Consider the following 16403-nt stretch of genomic DNA (forward strand, 5'->3'; position numbering starts at 1 on the left):
TTTAAAAAAAAAAATGAAGATCGTAAGTCGTAATTACGCTGATTTAAATAGCTACGAAAGGAAATCACAAGGCAAAGGGTTGATCAAACCGACGTTTCAGAAAGAAACGTCGAGACGTGAAATCATTTTTAGAGGAGCAATTGTATTTTTATTCAGCGGACGAACGTTTTGAAACTTTGAAAATCGATTTGAAAGTCTCGATCGTAAGATGAATTCTAATGATGATTACGAAAGAAATAGTTCGACGTGTCTCTCATAAAAAGATACGTGTTTTTTTTTCTTTTTTTTTTTATTTAGATCGATCGATATTTGCGGATTTAAAACGTTCGTTTATTTTTTCTAAGATGTTGTTTAATACGCGAGTTTCGCTCAACGGAAGTTTTACGAGATTGAATTTGCGCGAACCGATTTCTACCGAAATTTCTACCAGCATTTTTATTAGTCGACGGACGCTTGTTTTTCGGAACGCACGAAGAAATTCTTGCGAATGACGCGGTTAGTCAAATCGTTAGAACAGTTAAAGATTAAATTACAGATAATAAAATTTGTGCCTCAACGCTGACACCGTTGCGACCAGTTTTTTAAATGGAACAAATTTTAACGACACGTTAGATCTATTGGAAAATTCTGCCGTCTTTCGTCTTTTTTACCCGAAACTTTCTTACGAATTTTACATATTCGAATCGATGTTAATTATAAAATGTTAGCTACCTCTGACAAATTTATTTCTAGACGTTTTCCTTCTACGTTCTGATTAAAGTCGATAAAGGCAAGTTTGTGATATATCGTACCATAAAAACGAGACAGAATTTTTCCACGGAGATTCCACGAAAAGAGGATTTTTCTACTAAAACCGATCGAGTCGATCAGAGGAAAGAAACGTGCCTCGCAGAAACCGTTGGTACCGTAATCCCTAAAAGCTGTCGAGTTCGAAACAGACGATTACATTTACAGATTTCACGATCAATTCGTAGAAGATCGAAAACCGAGATTAATATTTAGTAAATGTTTGTTCGACGAAGATGTTCGAATTTAGGTAGAAACTCCTTGTTAGCTGATTCTTTTAACGAAGAAATCAAAGCTTTGTTTCGATCGCAGTGGTTTCGTACGAAGGTTCGTAATTCCAAGATATAAGTGTAAGATAAAAATATATATAAAGCTAGTTTTATCGAAGGATATATATATATATATAGGGATTTATCGATATATGATCCTAAAGTTACTATAAGAGCTATTTCAATATTGATTATTCGAGACACTGTTACTTGCATTAATAGTATATTTTTTGCGAATGAAATTCGAACGACCAATTAATAGTATTCGAACAAACGAGAAAGAGTATAATATCGTTTCGAAGGAACGACGAGTTTGAAAATATTATCGATCTACAAATTTGTATATACAGAGTGGGTCAAACGTCGATCGTACGATACATACGTATACTTTCTTTTAATCCTGCATCGATCTATTTGTAGACTTGTTACATGACCTGTACTTACGGTTGCATTATTAAGTTCAATTTAAATAGCGCGTACAACGTTTTCGAAATTAAGTTATCGGAAAGGTCAACGTTTAATAATAAATGTTTGCGTTGTTTACCCGTGCAATTTATGCATGCTCGCTTTAATAATTGCCAGCTATGAATATTCGACTCTATGTTTTCAGTTATGCAGTATCGGTTATAATTATTTAAATATGCTAAAATTAACTCGTCTAATCTGTTACCGAATTAGCCGCGAGTAATATTCGCTTTATAGAACAAGTGAAACGAATCGACGAAGCTCGTATAGCATCGAACGAACTAAATCGCGTGTCCCTGAATATTTTTTACCCAATTCAAGTCCAACCTTGCATTCGTCAAAGACACGATTAGATCGTTGACTCACGCTGTATATAAATAAAAAGTCAGGTTTTTAGCAAAACTGGATGTTTCAGGATTTATTTGGTTGGCGAACATGAGCAATAAAGATACTCGTAACGCAACGTTACAAGTTTGAAAACAGGCCTAAGTAATAGTTCTGTCGTTTAAATCGTTTACAAGCTTTGCGCCCTATTTAAACGAGTTTTAACGGTTGTTGATGTTGTACGATATCGAGAGATCGTCCGAAAGCTTTATACGACGTTCGTTTATGTATATTTTATTGTCGCATTGTTACGGCGCGAGTGACATTTTAATAGCGAGCTAAGGATACTGCAAGTCCACGTGGTTCAATATAATATTTTCCACGATGACCGCGTGTTGTCATCGTTTCGTTACGTCTATACTTTTGTACAGAAAGCTACGAAGCCGTTTATTTTTGCGATAGTTTAGTGGACTGCGTGTATTTCTGTGTAAACTGAACGGATTAGACGCGACAGGATGCGAACATACACCGCACATTTGTAGACGTTTACCAGTATAAAACGACATATCGATCAATCGATAACGGATAAATCGTCGATTAAATTCACAATCTGAAAGATACAGAAGGGAAACGATAAAGATGACGCAGAAATCGAACGGGAAGAGGATATTTTTTCTAAAAATTGTCGAAATAATAATATCGCTGACGAAAGTGTTGGCGTATGTCCGAAATTAAAAATAAACAGAAACGCGTAAAGAATATTTCGAAGAGAAACGTTTCGATCGAACAACTGGCATCAAACTATCGATCGATACGTGGATTAGAAAGATTCCGGTGGAACCGGTAAACGGAATTACAAGAGATTAATCGCAACGACTCGGCAGACCATAAACAACGTAAATCAGCTTAAACGAAAACAATGGAGTATCACGGGTTCATCGGAATTTAGTAGCAGCCCTCGTGCGTCTAATCTCGTTCATTGATCAACCGAACGATTAACCGAGCATAGAGCAATTCACCGAGTGAATGACCGCTAATTACCGTCACGTTAATCAATATATGTACTTTTCATCGTTTCTCTACGGATTAAGCTGTACGCGATGCGTGACAAGTATTTCCATGCACGAATCAACAGCTGACATAGATATCCACGGTGCGTCGCAAACCGAATCGAAACGAGCGGAATCGTATCGCCTCGACGTCGATGTTTCGTTTCGTGTCAATACGTTTCGGCCGGTAAATGCCATATGCGCGCGTTTGTATACTATCGACGAAAAGTTTCAAAGCAGCAGATCTTCTTTATTTTCTTCGCTCCTTTTACGTTGAATTTCATTTTATCTTTGTCACTTATATCTATCGTAATCCTTGCCTTTCGGTTTAGGATGGTAACTCGCGGCTTACGTGGTATTTATTTACACCACTCGTTTATAAAGATATAAATTAACATTTTATTCGAATATATCGCAAAGGAATATATTCGCGGTATTGCCTCGTTGATCGATCGTATTGTATTCATCTATGTTACATACTTCGTCGTTTTATCTATTTATCGTAGCATATAAAATTAGCGATAAGTTACGTTTGTGGTTAGCGCGAAGAACGCGTTTAGTTTATCGTGTTGCTTAACCTTTGCAGAGTCAAGTTGCTTCCAAACTTTCAGTGGGTAGTGTACGTAATCGTTTATAATAGGCTCGTTGCGAATACGAACGATAGAATACGCCATGGAGGCTCGTATCAGCGTGCGAACTCGGTTAATTAGCCAATGCGAATTAGCCGTTTCACAAGGGATAGGTTAAGCATCGAGGAGATTAAATGCGAAGGGGAACAAGAACGCGCAGATATCATTTTAGCGCAAGATCACTTCGTTTGCCATTTTTCTCAAATCCTTTCATCGCTTGCAAACATTTGTCTTTCGATGGTTTCGAGTATCGTTTCGTTCGGTGCTTTTTTAAACGGTCTTTTTTACATTCGTACGTTTCGTGTCTTTTACGTATCGGTCTTTTGCCGAGCGGTTGGTTTTTCAAGATCGCGTCATAACTCGCGGTTGCCTGAATTCGGTGTTTACCGTTCCAGTAAATTGATGATACGGTATTTTTGACATCTTTTTATCTTTTCAAACGTTCGCGATTTTTGATATCTTTTATTTCGCTCAAATAATCGTTGCCATCTTACGATGAAGAAAATTGCAAATTGCACCTCTTCGCATCTTATCCTTGCAACCACTCTGATTACTGCGACAAGAAATTCAATCGAAATTTCCCGTTCTACCTTCGAATGGAATATATCGGAGAATTCAATTATTTACATATGTGCGAAGAAATGGAATCTGTCTCGAAACAGTATTGTTTTGTAAGCGAAAATTAAATGTATCTACAATGGACACGTGTTTCATTTATTTTAATTCGTTTTGACAAGCTGCCGGTGATGATCCTCGTACAAATTTTTCCCTTTGTTATATTCCACTTCTATTTCGTTGTATTCGTCGGTCGAACGTTTAATTTGCAAAATCACTGGGAGAAATCATTGCGAGAACAAAATACTCGCAACGAATCGATAAAATTACCCGAAACCAGAACGATATCGATGCGTGTTAAGTTTTTCCTCCTACGAACATCGTTTTTTACGAATTTACATATGTATAATGTTATCCATCTGAGAACCACATGAAAAAGATACGACGAGTCATATTTTTTTTTTCTTTTTCATACATGAGAGCAATTTTAAAATTCAGTAGCTCGCGAACCAGTCGTACATCACCGAAACCATCTTTTTGTCGATTTAGCCGAGCTTCTCCCGAAGAACATTCGCGTCAAAAATATTGATTTATGTACAGGATGTTTCATAACAAACGATCAATATTTAAGTGACGGATTCAGCACCTAAAAAGCACGAAAAGCTTCGTACACAACGTACGTCCTATTTGATCTCTTTCACCAGACATAGCGAGTTTTCAGTGTTATCATCTCTTATCCGACTATCAGCTTCGTAGCAGATGCTCAAAACGACTTGCTTGCGTCTGAATGCGTGAATAGAGAAATCTTGCTATCGATGCGGTGACTCGATCAATATCCACAGAAGTTCCTTGAATTTGTTGAAAATCTTGTTCAATTTTATGGCCAGATGTTTCGACACTCTCGGCACACGTTGTGTACACAGTGCATCTCGAGTATTCGTACAAATAAAAATGCAACGGATGCGTTAAAATGTAAGGAAACGATAGAATACAAAACTCGTTACGTCTCGTAAACAAGATCAGATAGTTAACATAAGGTGGATACGATCTTCTCTATCGTATTTACGAGCTGAGTCGAAATTATTGCTCGCATATTATGAAACAGCCTGTATATAAATCAATGTTTTTGACGAAAATATTCTTCGAGAGTATGCGAACTAAATGGACGAAAGGGTCGATTTTACCAAATCGATTTCGGCGATCGGTTTATTTGGAAAAACACGTTGAGACGAACATTTTTTTATTGTTTTTTACACGCTGAATCTGATGTCTCTTAAACATCGGCCGCTTATTACGAGACACCCTGCATGGAAGACGCAGATTTTTAACGGGGCCGAATATACAAGTTGCCAAAGCAATCTCCTTAAACACCAAATAACATAAAAATCGGAAAACCAACAGAATTTGTACCTACCGTGCTTCTCCGCTATAAAATTTTCACATATTAACTTCGAGACAAACAAACATGTCGTTACCGGACGAACCTTTGCGTATTTATTATCGACGAAATCGATATTCCTCGAGTTCGCTAAATTATTACTGGGCAAATTTTCGTCACAGACGGGACCGAAAAACAAGCTTCATAAAATTTGGGAACCTTGCGAGTGAACGCGTGACCGGATAACAGGATCAGCGCGAATGGAGGACCCATGAACGAATGACTGGGATTTATTTGCCGTTAGAAAAATTGATACAGTCTGTCGCCACCATAGCCGGCGTACATTTTATCCTCAGCGTGTCCGTGAAAAATTCAAAGCGCGCTTCGCGAAAGAGAACGACCTCGCGCCGACGAATATTCCAGAAAGGAGAATGAAAACCGGCACGAACGCGGTACGCGTTGATTGTGCAGTGAATAGAGCCTTTGTCACCGGACGAATTCAATCGGAAATTCTGTACAGGGTTTCGCGATTTCCCCTCTCTCACGCTCTTCCATCTTTCGTCTTACGCCAGCTTGGTCCTTACGGTCTCTCCCAAAAGTCTATTGTCAGGTTTTCAAAGTGCGGATCTCGGATATTCACAGCGTCCTTCAAAATAGGTGCTTGACTCTCGAATTATTTTATCGCTCTGCGTACACTTTGAAGGTGAACAACTGGCTTTAGAGTCGCTTGGCGAAATTTCATTTTGCAGTCTGGTCGAAGGGGACGAAGAACTCGGTGCAGTATTTCCAGGTAGTTCGATTCGTATATCGAATAAATTGTAGTCGTGGATTAGGGGAAGCAAGCTAGTAACATGATTTTTCCAAGAACCGCGAAAGTTATGACGAGACTCGTAGAGAGAAGAATGGAGAGCCGAGTGGAAAGACGACAAACGATGGTAGAAAATACGAGAAAATATATCGCTGGGAAGTACGTATATCGATAGATAGTTGTTTATTCGTATGTAATACGGCTAACTATCGAAAGAATCGCCGTTATCCGTGGGACGATGCAGCAAATATTGGCGAGCAATTAACGTCGGTAAATAATCGTAATATCATAGTAAACAAAAAATCTCTTACGCTGTTCGAGAACTGGTTTCGAAGCATTTTTTGAACTCGCGAGATTCGAAATATAGAATTCTTTGAAAGTATAGAGATAATGCGAAAGTTTGGATCTGAACTTTACAATTTCTCTCGATCGAAATTGCCTAGATTCCTTTATCGCGATAAATTAAATTATCGCGAGAAAATAGTATAGAAAGAGGGAACTTGGCGGATGACGAGCAATATCTTAAAGCTCAAAGTTTATCGAAATGCGGAAGAGTATCGAAGAAACGAATCGAAGCACGATTCGGATGTCAGACGAAACTGGAAGCTCGTCCAAACAGGAAACTACGTTTGACAAACGTCTGATGCAATGATGGGAAAGGTATTGGCCCAGTCCTACGTTGCGATGAAGTAATCCATACTTGGCAGACCACTTAGTCCGCTGTCTCGTGCAATTGCATTGTGCTGTTTGCGCGCGTGGCAAACAAACGGAATTTCCAGAAAGAAACTACTACCAACCATGGAGTATGGCGATGGAGAAACGTTCCCCTTTCCACCGATGGGATTACTCTTATCACGTTGTTACAAAGATCGATGAGGACGTACCGGTTACTCTGTACATCAAAATCAAGCAAAGTACTCTATTTGTCGACTTTGTTTATGGAAACTTGTTCCAGGAATTTTAAGCGAGATTTGGTGTAATTTAAGGGGGTATTCTGGTCTAGAGGCATGAATGTCGGGCGATTTTTGAAGCTCTGTACAAGCGAAAGAAAAAATATTTTTGCTATCCTTTTTAGCATTTGTTTATTGATATTTCGAGATTACGTAAAAAATTCACTGAAAAAAAGACTCAATATTTAAAAAGTTACGAGCTGGTAAAGTGGGTGCTGCCAAAAAAATGGGGTGTCGTGGCGTGCATGATATCAACCCTTCTGGTCATCCGAAATAAAAAATGCGAACGGATTCTTAATTAGTATGGATGCCGCTATCGTCTGAACCTTGGAAAAGTCAATACAACATTTTTTCACAAAATGACGGCCGTTTGAAAAAAAATTTCTTATTTCGCACGTTTTTTTGACAATTCCGAACGTTTAAAAAATAGTAATATTAAAGATTTTGAGCTGAGCGTGGTCCGGACGATAGGGGAGTATATAAGGAATATTTAGACCAAATTTAAAATAAATCGGTTCGTTAGAACTTGAGATATCGTGCACGCCAATTCGAAAAAAGTAGTTTCGAGAAAGACGCGTTTAAAGTTTTGAGACAAGTTTACTCGGACAACGTCTACCGTCTACTGTTCATTTGTTCCGGTCGGACCGGAGCAGATGCCGCGCCACAAAAATGGTTGTAACTCATAAAATAATTGAAATTTTGAAAAATCCTTTTAAGGGCATATTCTTGAATGTCCAAACTTTGGAAATATGAAAAAAATTTCCGATTTTTTCAAATTTCTAGACCAGAATACCGCCTTAAAAGTACAAATCGCTGGCGTTAAAAATGTCCAAATATTTTTGTATATTTCAGAAGTTAGAATCCCATGACTGGAATCTTGCAACATTCGTTTTCAATTACTAAACTTTTTTCTCTAGTTTTTAAAGGTAGATATTTTTCGACAGATTGCAAGTTAAAACGGTTACTGAAAACGGTTTTCGTTTGGAACGAACATCGATTACGAATTATCTTGTTTTATGTTGCATCGTTATTGCAATTTATCTTTTTATCGAATCATCGTACATCCGCAATACGATATTAACGGAATGAATAACGATTGCTCACTAGCCACGTTACATATCTTTTATTCTGTTTCAACGATTCCCAGTTATTCATATGTCCAACCAGGCTTTGCTTAACTTTCAAACGCGATTTATCCGAACGAATTCGTTTTAATATTACAGAGGACCGTTCCTTTTTCGTAAGAATATCGCTGTCGATCATTCGCTATATCGCGAGCAAGTTACGATTTTAAAATGATCGTCGAGCGATTTAATGAAAAGTCTGCAAATTTCTTCGATTAAATAGCTTGTCCTTCTTGCCTCGGTTAAACGTTCTGTCGCAGTGGTCATTCGCAAAACGGTCGATCGATACGAATTTATCGGCAATTTGTCCCGTTCGTAAGTTTCGCACGATCGTTGATCCACTTCCATGCAGTTTCCCTTTGAAAATTGTAAAAGTCGTATGGTTTTTCATTCGATCGTGAGTAATTTCATCTGAGAATCGAACTTCTACCCTTTTCGTATTACCCGAGCAAATATCTTCCTCCGATCGCTCGATTTTTCCAGGGCTAATTATTTTCGTAATTCTTCTATCAATTTTTCAAATAAAAATTGCCCAAGTCCTGGATTTTACAGAGCCTTCGAATCTTCCAACTTTGTAGCTTTCGAACGTTAACTTCCAAGCTTCGAAGAACGTTGTCGAACTTGAAATCAAGATCCTAAAGAACGTCGAGGTTTTCGTCATAGTCAATTTCTTTCCGATTTTTTCTGAGATTTAAGTCGACTTTTACCGTACGATCAACGATTCTCTCCCATACCGATCATTATTATACAGAACTCGTAGCCAACTTCTACGCTGTAAACTTAGTTGCTGGGGCTGAAACCGCGCGATAACTATTCCAACCTCGTTACTAACTAAATTACTAAATTACGTTTCGTAATTATTCGCAATAGAAAAATAGAAAAATGCTCATTAAACGTAACTCGAATTTAGCTTTGTAACTCGAAAGCTAAAGTCGAGTAGTGGCGACAACGTATAGGAAAAGGTTATCCAATCTATCGACTGTGACGATATATTTCAAGATCATCGGAATCGGTCAGGCCATCTCTGTTTCGAGTAATTGGAAAATGCTCTCGCTTTCACTGATGTAGGCAGAAAATTGCTCGACGCATCGTCGAAATATTCATATTTGCTTGGCAACTAAGTGATTGCGAGTTTTGTCATCACCACCTAATGACAAAACCCGCAATCACTTGGTTGCCAACCCAATATGAATATTTCGACGATGCGTCAAACAACCCAATAGAACTGTTTCGATCGAACTTGCAGGCAAATTTGTTTCTGCGTGTCGTTTAGATCTTCGTAATATCAAAAGAACAAAGTAGTCGTTAGTCGGAAGGAATAACGCGGACGGGCAGTGACGCGAGTCAGCGAGTCCGATCGATGATTCGAGTCCGCGCGCTGAATAAATTGCGAATCACCTGTGGATACGTCGCGTATCGAAATCAGGCTGGCACCCGTGCCTTCAGCGAGCAAACGCGTTGCCAAGGTTTCGTTGCACGGTTCTCTGTCGAACCAGCGACGCGTATAAATCATACAACGCCCTCCTTGGATGGCGTTGAAAAACCGAGCCGTCATTCCGGCAAATTGATTCCCGATGGTTGATCGAGGAGGAGGGATTGGGACATCCGTGCGACGGAATTTCCGTCCAATTAGTTCGTTGCTCTTTTTTCCATTCGACAGCCGAACCTTCGCTTCCTTTCAGATTTTTTTAGCAGCGTCACGTTTTTGAAAAAACCAAACGCTTCTGTATGTGCTCGATGGATTCGAAGTTACACATTGCAGCGTAAGTATCGTACGACTAGTTGAAGATACTGGTTTCGTAAACGAAGATTCGGGAAACTTAGATTTAGCCATTGAAACATTTTAATTCTTAGAAGTATCGTCTCGTTACGGTCTCATAGTCGTTTAAGTTGCAACTTCGCTCTGCCGTGTCGTACGTTTTCATTGTCTTGGAACGATACGAGTTTGTAACGGTAACAGATGTAGAGCGTCATTTTATAACAAATAACAGTGCGCTAACTTTCGTCGCAATTCTCATCCAGCCATAGTAGACGCATTCGTTGATATTGCAAATTGAACGCTTTTCGCTGCTTATAGTATTTTAGGTGCTGGGTGTTTTACTGTAATTGCTATATTATTTGAAACATGTATACTTCGTAATGTAAAGTAAGTATTAAAAAAAAGAGTAGAATTTGATAGAGTTCTTCAAGACATAAACATGAGGATCAGTTGTCCGAATAATTACAGCGAAGGACGCAAGTATTCGTACAGTTGGTAGAGATAAAAGAAAGTCACTGTTTTCTGTATTACTAATACCAGGTTGCACCAAAGGTTTCTTTCGTTTTATAAGCAAATATAAACTTATGTTTGTTCTATTGGAACAAAATGAATCCTACGTAATTCGATAAAATAATATAAAACGAAAAATCTATTATTTCCTTATAAAACGAAAGAAACTTTTCGGACAACCTAATATATCTACAGACATTTACGATAATAAATTTGTAGAAATAAAAATGAATTATGCTTGTTACTGCAAGTACCTGCAACGATATAAACGCATTTATTATCCTCATATATTTAACAATATAAAAAATATTTCACCTTTATTTTTACATTCGAACTGTACGAATTCTTTTGGCTCTCGCTGTACAGCCAGCAGCGTGTATTAGATCGCGTTTACTTTCCTTCCCTTTCATTGCTCCCTCTTTTGTTAAATCTCTCGGTGGCTTAAAAGCGTATACCACTATTCTTGTGCGCACGAATCAAATTGGCTCGTAGAATCACAAGGGTTGAATCACGTGCGGGTTAGTCGAATAATCAGAAAATCGATCCTCGTTAAGAAAATGTTCCCACGCGTTCTTAGGGACCGAAGGACGTTTAGTTTCAGGGATGCGACCCCCAAATGTTCGTCGTCGTCGCCGTCGTCGCCATGACAACACCCTAGTACGCGCCTCCGTTTCGAATAATGTAGTTCGCGTTGCTCAAAGAATGCAGTTAAGACGTTCGCCCCTGCCCGTAAAACGGCATCCCTCGTTGTCGATCAAGTTGCTGTACGAATGAGAAAGTCTCGGGACGAGTGCGTTTAATTAATCCCAGGCCGCACAAGGCCAACTGGCTACACGGATAATTCTCATATACGAAAATAAAGTATTTATGTATATTTTGCGAAAATTATGTACATTTTTATTACACCGTTACTCTACATTTCTCTGCATCGGTATATTCATGGCACTGATAAATTTCGTATCACAGAGAAACTAATTTTCCAGCAGCGTGCGTACTCAGCACGTGGACACATAGTCTCGCGACAAAATCAAAGATGCATCAGGTTCTTCTGGCTCGTTGGTCGCGTACGAATGCAGAACCGCGGGCGGAGAATCGTAAAAGCTGAGAAAGAACTTTCGTGATCAGTCACGCGTCAAGCACGTGCGTAAAGCTTTGCAATACGTAATTTATGATTATGTTCGTTTTTACGATTACTATATTTTGTTCATAAAATTATATTATATATATATATATATATATATATATATATAATATATAGCAGATAATGAAAACTTAGATCAACAGGCACGCGGCCACAAATTTTCCAACGATCCTCGAGATCGAATCGTCCGACAGTCCATCGATTGGCGACGGTTTGCATGCAAGTTAGCGGAGGGTGAGCCGCATGGCGAAACAGCCGTGAAAAATGGTAGCCACTCGTACAGAAAAATGTAGTTTAAATCCGCGGCGAAGTAGCCCTATATTTTTTAGCGCGTTATGGTCGACCAGCTGGCGAAAAGTCGAGCCGGCGTTTTTTGTTTTCGTAGCCAAGATACGTGACTTGATTTACAAGCGTCTGGTTTAAAGCCGCGAACGTTCGCGTTACTCGCGTGTGCATGCGCACGTGTCACGGGACTTTAACACGGAAACGGTGTTGTTCACGGTGAGAAGGAAGTGGAAGGTAATGTAAACGTCTTCTTAAATGAAACAGTAAGCTCGGATGTTTTAACTGGAAGAAAAGCACTCCTTAACATCAGCTGCTTCGTTTGCTTTGGACATCTGCAGTGTCTTCGCTGTTTGTGAACCAGTGGAGCAATCGTGGAATCGTTAGAGTAAATTAACTCCGAGATTGCTCGAAGCACTTCGATGATCGTATCGAGAAGCGTTTGTTCGTACGTAACCTCGGCGGAACCTCATACGCTGTAGCGTTTCAATTTTCTGCCTCCGTAAATTGCATCTTGTAAAAGCATAACTTAACTACGTCACTAAACGACCTGATAATTTCAAGGAACGCATAATTTCGGACTCGGTTAACGTCGCTTCCCGATATCCAAGTATCGAGTGGCGAGAACAGCAAACCGAGGGTAAATATCTTTCGACGTAAATTGAAGAACACGAACGAGAAAAAGGAATCTTCAGGAACAAATTTTCTAGCTGATCGGTGATCGAAACTGTTAGAATTTAATCTCGGAAGTAAGATTAATAATCTGTGGAAGACACAATGTTTGTGTTGAAACAATATTATGTGATATTTATTAAACAATTATTACAGGAAATATAAGTGTGTTGTGGAATGTAGACAGTTGGCTAGTTATTCTCAGACTGACTAGCTCAGTAACCCATGGCCCTTGAAAAGGTTTTCAACCCCACTCTCTATGCAATAATGAGTGTGACCTGTGTAGATGTTGTGTGGCGTCACATGTGCCACGGATCCTTCTAGTAGCTTCTCGACGTGCCCAATGTTTCTTTCATCCATATCCTTACTGGGATATCGCTGGGCAACGAAGGGAAGAATCCGTTCGATCAATCGCCTCATCTGTATGCGATTAATATCGTTGTATTCCAACAGAAACATAAACCATAGGCCACGCCTTTCTTTCGTCACGATCACCAATCTAATTTTCGAGATCGTTAGGAAGTCGCAAGTCGCAGGATTACCCGAAGAGGAAGTCAATTTGAAAAAGTTAGAAAAGCTGGTCTGGCTTGACCGTTGAACCGGCGCCACCGAATCTTTGGATTATCGCTGGAAAATCGATCGATTCGCGTCCATTAACAACCGCAATCCCCTCGTGCAGCAAACTCCGATAAACCGATATAAATGCATTCGCTTTAAACTCGATTCAACGTCGATTTTCCACGCGAACTGACCCGATAGCGCATAAATCACCCAAACTGTGCGTCGTTCATCTTCGGTTTATCTTTCATCGACTAAGTCCCTCGACCGGACCATCGAAATATTCGTCAGACGCCCCGTCGACGCTTACTTTGCATCGCTACGCGGTAGATCAATTTGAAATCGAACAGATTCGCTCGTCCATACGCTTGGTTGATCGGACGTTACAAGCTGTGAAATTACAATATCATCTTGACGGTTGTCAAAAATTCCGCCAGATACATTACGCTGTACCAATCGTAGAACTTTGTTTCCAGAGATGCCGCGTTCTTTCGCGATTCGCTGCAGGACAAAGTTGTATTAAGTTTCTTACTTTCTGCGAATCGAATATAAAACTCGTAGGATTTAAAAAAAATAGTTTCGACTATCGGTTTAAAAATGAACTCTATCTCCGCGGAAAATTCGTCAGTGAGTTCCGGATGGCGATTTTAAAGAGGTGTTTCGTCAAAATTTTTCATCCGGCAATGTATATCCATCGTTGCTATCGGATTGAACGTAACGCGTAGGAAACTTCGATTAGTATAACACTTTAACGTTTGATTACAAACATCTTTCGTTTGCCGTATCCTGCATGAATTTCTCCTTTCAAATCGATATAAAAAACGAGCGTTTTCCAGGATTCTTGCAGGATTCTTCCTCGATATTCGAACGATCATCTGTCGCGGGGAACGTTTTCTCCGGAAAAATATCTCGCCGGCGGAAGAAACACGCGGGACGCAACGTTCGGATAAAATAGGGTTGCGCGTGCTTTAGATCACGCTATTTTATGAGGTTTCCAGTTTCGCGACAGCGGAACAGTCGACATGAATCTCAAAGATTATGACGCGCGGAAGTTGCAGCGACGAAAGGGCTTTTAGTTATGCGCTTCTTGGATTCGTCTGATATTTTACGCTCCCCGTGTGCACGGAGTCGCATTTGTTGCAGAACGCAGCAACAGAAGGGGCCGTCCCGCGGGATCCTTCAAATATTCAGCAACCTTTCCCGCTACGGATAGACGGCCACATACTCGCAAAATTCTCTCTGCGCTTCTTCCACAAAATTTCCCGGAATGTATTTCATTTCCGCACGCTCGCAACTTCGAATTAGAATTTCTAACATCGACTTTGAACTTCGAACTACATTAGCAACTAACGCATGGTCGTGGAACACCGTGAATCCGATCGAGCTGGCATCTTTTGTGCGGTTGAATTAACATTATCAGTCAAACTTTACGATCCCATCGCCAGTCATCGGTCGCGCGTGCTTCGTTCGTGGTTATTTTATTTTACGATTTGCAACTTGCCAATTCACCGATATTATTAACTGGCACGGGGATCTTTGCTATAGATTTATTACAAAAATTACACGATACATGTGATTTTGTAAATATCGATATTGAATAAACACGACAAAATGGAAGAGAACTTATTGATTGAAAGAGACAGATAGATGTACGTGTTAGTCATTTTTGACAAAATTGTTTCTACCACGTTTTATGCCTTCGTATCAATGTACAAAATTGTCATTGTTTTTGTCATGTGCTAATATTTACCGTATGCACAGTGATAATTTTATGCATGTGAAAATAGAGTGTGTTAATATTGGCGGTAATTGAAGGTTCTTGAGAACCGATGCTAAATGTGTTTTATTACATTTGCTGCCTACGAAGGACGTCAACTTATTGGATATTCCTAACTAGAAATATCAAATATTTACATAATTTAAAAGTATTTATATAAAATATTCATAAGTCGACCAATGTATTTTCGACGGATGTATTTGTAGGATTACGAATTTGTAAATAGAAAAGCGTAAAACATTGACCGGATGATCGTTGGTAATCAGTGGCCAAGGGAAACGACCGATCGTTTTACGAAATTTCGCAAATAGACGTTTCGCGTCGATATCTAAATTGAGAAAATGATAAGAAGCTGAGAAAAATAAACTTAGCGCGTTTCTCCCTTGTGACCATTGTTGCAAATGAAGGACGCTATTCAAAGTTCTATTAAATCTGCGAGAAGAGTCTCCTAAGCTGACAAACTAATAAACGGAAGGATCAGAAGATGGCTGATAAACGAGAATCCACTGGTAGAAAATGAGAGAGATTGTAATTACGATGGGAAGGATGTCTGAGATGGAATTTTCGATCCCGGAAACGCGTCCTATACAAATCTTTTCTAATCCCTGCGAGGTGTCGACGTTTCGTATTTCTCAGATTCCTCGACTTCCATTAAGAAAGCTTGTGCAGACATAATCACGGCGGCGCGTCGTCGCGATAAACACGTTCGTTCGTCGCAAGCGTTTCGCTTCTTTCTACGAGGTCGAAGAAACGCGTCTCGAGGGCGCTTTCAGCCGAGTTTCAGTGCACGTTTTTCTGAATTGCTAAACCGTTGTCGTCCAGACGAATAGAGCCACGTTTCGATGTTATTTCACCTCTCGTTTTTGCGTTTAATGGCAAAATGATAGAAACGTGTTACACCAAGAAGATCGAACGAGTCTGTCGGAAACGGATAGAAATTATTATGTGGGTTTCTTTCAGCGGAAGATAAATTAACCCAGTAACCCTTCCGCAAAATAGATTTTTCATTGTTTGTATGGAAACAAATTACGGCTAATTATCAGTTTTGATTTCGGCGAAAGAAATAGACGCTATCGCGCTGTTACAAACAGGTTGTTCAATAGCGATGCAATAGCGTAATAGTAAAATAACGTGCCACAGTGATGATAATACAAAATGCAGATATATTGTAGCATCTTCATTACAATTAGTTTATTTACAATAATTGGATTAAACAGAAAACGATGGTTGTTTAACGTGAACTGATCGCAACAACGTATTATAATTAAGACAACTAGACGGTTAATTTGCAACTCTCGTCACCACGGAACCAACGCTCTTCCTCACGCTGACCACATTCTCTCGACAACGCTAGTGTCACGTCGGAG

General features: G+C 39.5%; 1 protein-coding gene across 1 annotated transcript in view; it reads right to left on the reverse strand.

The window, feature by feature from the left end:
- LOC138185162 (pre-piRNA 3'-exonuclease trimmer) overlaps positions 1 to 16403 on the reverse strand; it is a 118648-nt gene that overhangs the window by 45807 nt on the left and 56438 nt on the right. The gene's annotated exons all lie outside the window — the stretch shown is intronic.

The sequence above is a fragment of the Bombus flavifrons genome, chromosome 11 (genome assembly GCF_040668555.2).
Source record: "Bombus flavifrons isolate JBK064 chromosome 11, iyBomFlav1_principal, whole genome shotgun sequence".
In the NCBI taxonomy this organism is placed as follows: Eukaryota; Metazoa; Arthropoda; class Insecta; order Hymenoptera; family Apidae; genus Bombus; species Bombus flavifrons.